General features: G+C 50.7%; 1 protein-coding gene across 1 annotated transcript in view; it reads left to right on the top strand.

The window, feature by feature from the left end:
• Nucleotides 1-1,358: 1,358 nt before the first annotated feature.
• Nucleotides 1,359-3,200, top strand: part of TUBA8 (tubulin, alpha 8) — an 82,031-nt gene continuing 80,189 nt past the window's right edge. The window contains exon 1 of the mRNA XM_011984615.1: nucleotides 1,359-1,492. The gene's annotated coding sequence lies outside the window, so the exon portion shown is untranslated. The remainder of the gene's footprint in view (nucleotides 1,493-3,200) is intronic.

The raw sequence follows: 3,200 nt of genomic DNA, 5'->3' as shown, positions 1-3,200 counted from the left end.
GGACTTCCGGGCGGCGCTGGAGACCTGCGAGCGGGCCTGGCAGAGTCTGGCCAACCACGCCCTGCCAGAGGAACCCGCGGGCACGTACGTGCTGGGCTCGGAAATGAACCGATTTCCGGGTGCTCTTATGGTGGGGCCCAAGGTCTCAGGAGTTCTGTCATTCCCATATTGCCCACAAGGAGCTTTACACCTCGCTTTCATCAGTGGTTTGTCTCCGACAGGGCGGTTGCTCATCGTGTGCCAATTCTACAGAGGAGGGAAGTCGTATAACAAGAGCTTAGTGGCGAACCCACGGCCAATTATTTGCTCCTTGTTCCAGGGTAGAATGGCATGATGCGAAGGCTGAATGTGTATTAAGTGCTAAGTTCTGTCAGTAAGCAGGTGGTAAAAGTCCTCTCCCAGGTACCTCCGCCCCGCCCCGCCCCGCCCAAGGTTGTTTATTCCTGACCTTGCGGATGATGGGGAATGGGGGTCATGGCAGGAGCAGTGTTTTGGTCCAATTGGAAGAATGGATTAAATAATTAATTCAGGGCCGGGCGCGCGGGGGCTTACGCCTGTAATCCCAGCACTTTGGGAGGCCGAGGCAGGAGGATTGCTTGAACCCAGGAGTTCGAGACCAGCCTGGGTAACATAATGAGCCCTCTTCTCTAGCACAAAGAAGAAAAAGAAAAGAATCCGGAGAAAAAAACCTTGGGCTTGCATTGCTCTTTCTATTGCCACCAGCCTTGTCTGGCAGGTGAGAGCGTCATTTCTTTGCATTGTAAAGTTGGGTTAGGCCACTCTAGGGAGGTGTTAGGTAGAATAGCGAAAGCTGACCGCAGAGAAGGATGATCTGGAGAGCCCTGGCTGTGTTTTAGGGTACTGGGTGGAAGCTCATTTCAGTGAATGCAGAAGGCTTTGCTTCTCGGTGTCTGGAGGAACCTTACTAGGTGGTGCCTTTTAGCCAGCTGTGGAGTTGCTATACCTCCATTCAGCCAGAAACCTTGCTCCAAGCCCATTTGTTCACTGAGCAAACTTAGTTCCAGCTCTTTTTTCTCCCACACACCGGTGATGCGTGTTATTTCTCCCTCAGGATTACTCTTCCTCTTCATTTAAATCTGATTTCACTTGGATACAAAGAAGAACGTTGAGCAACAGCTGACTTGCCTCTTAAGAGGTTTACAGGAACTTTTAGTTCCTGGGGGAAAGGGCAGCCCATAAGACCAATTGTGAAGCCCATCTAAGTACTAACAGGGATGAGGGAGATGGTGGCTGCTGAGTTGGGAGCTGGAGAGGAACAGTCCCAAGGTGGAGGTGGGCATGGAAATGGAGGGGAACTACTTCTAACTGAAATTGGTTTTTCTGCTGACAGCTCCTTGGAGGTGAAGTGCTCCCTGTGTGTTGTGGGGATCCAGGCCCTGGCAGAAATGGATCGGTGGCAAGAAGTCCTCTCCTGGGTCCTTCAGTATTACCAGGTCCCTGAAAAGCTACCCCCCAAAGTCCTGGAGCTGTGGTGAGTCGTCTTTGCTGACTCATCAGATCGTTTCAGAAACAAGAGGATTTGCATCTCCTCTCCGCAATCAGGGCCTAATACCTACTCTTTTTCCCCTTCCCTACTATTGCCCTCCACATCTAATTCTTTCCCTTCACTTCTTCTTTTTTTCCTAGAGTTCCATACATAGCAATAAAGGATAAGGGAGGAGGAATTTAGGAGTAGAATAGATATAAAGAAGGGAGGGGACAGGGAATAGGAGTGACATGGGATGACAGAGTGGACCGAGCTGAAAGAGCAGCTTGCTACATCCTGGGAATTTCTAATTCTTAAAAAAAAAAAGTTTTTTTGTTTTGTTTTGTTTTTTGTTTTTTTGAGATGCAGTCTCCCTGTGTCACCCAGGCTGGAGTGCAGTGGCCGGATCTCAGCTCACTGCAAGCTCCGCCTCCCGGGTTCACGCCATTCTCCTGCCTCAGCCTCCCGAGTAGCTGGGACTACAGGCGCCCGCCACCTCGCCTGGCTAGTTTTTTGTATTTTTTAGTAGAGACGGGGTTTCACCGTGTTAACCAGGATGGTCTCGATCTCCTGACCTCGTGATCCACCCGTCTCGGCCTCCCAAAGTGCTGGGATTACAGGCTTGAGCCACCGCGCCCGGCCACCTGGCCATTCTTGAGTTTATTTTGATGACACTCGGTGAGAGTTCCCTGTACCTAGAAGAAGGTGTTGGGACTCTTGGTGTTGAATGTGGCTTGTGCTGAAGACACAGGACCTGGTAGGGCAGCAAGAACTTGATCTCGGAATTGTGGAACTGCTTGGCTGTCGGCTGGGGGCACTTGCTGGCTGCAATCTCCTCCACTTTCATGATCCGGATGGTGTAGGCCCTGGTCATGGTGCCAGGTGCCCATCTTGGTAGCACTGGGTGGTCAGGTCCCACTATTCTGCATTCATATTGTGGATGCTGCAGTAAGCGTCATAGTGTAGCCAAATGCCAAAGTTCTTCACTCGCAGGGAGATTTTTGGAACACCTGCCCAGTAGACACTTGCCCCTGAAGACTTCATCTTCTTTTTTTGTTTTGAGACAGAGTCTTGCACTGTTGCCCAGGCTGCGGCTCACTGCAACCTCTGCCTCCTGGGTTCAAGCAATTCTCCTGCCTCAGCCTCCCTAGTAGCTGGGATTACAGGTGCTTGCCACCATGCCTGGCTAATTTTTTGCATTTTTAGTAGAGACGGGGTTTCACTATGTTGGTCAGGCTGGTCTCGAACTCCCTACCTCATGATCCACCCACCTTGGCCTCCCAAAGTGCTGGGACTACAGGCGTGAGCCACCACGCCCGGCCAAGACTTCATCTTCTTTAGTTGAGATACAAAGTACCAGAAGCGGGACTTGGCAACAACTTGCTTAGGTGCAGAGATTTGCTGGCAGTAGAAGGGCAGCATTTGGGGGTGGGCAGGCGGCAGATACTCTTGCAGTGTGCCCAAGGCCTTCATGGCATTCTCTCAGCACTTGCCACCACTTGCAAAAGGAAGTACCGTCTTTCCTATTTTGAATTTTTTAAAGGAACCTGCATTCTGGTTTCCATAATGGCTATACCAATTTACAGTCCCATTAGCAGTGTGTAAGTGCTCCCTTTCTCCACATCCGCACCCTCACCAACACTGATTTTCTTTTGCCTTTTTAATAAGAGCTGTTCTACCTGGAGCGAGGTGGTGTCTCAGTGTGGTTTTGATT

Source organism: Mandrillus leucophaeus, unplaced genomic scaffold (assembly GCF_000951045.1).
Source record: "Mandrillus leucophaeus isolate KB7577 unplaced genomic scaffold, Mleu.le_1.0 Scaffold270, whole genome shotgun sequence".
Lineage (NCBI taxonomy): Eukaryota > Metazoa > Chordata > Mammalia > Primates > Cercopithecidae > Mandrillus > Mandrillus leucophaeus.
Note: the sequence above shows the minus strand (reverse complement) of the source record. Positions and strands in the feature narration are given on the sequence as shown.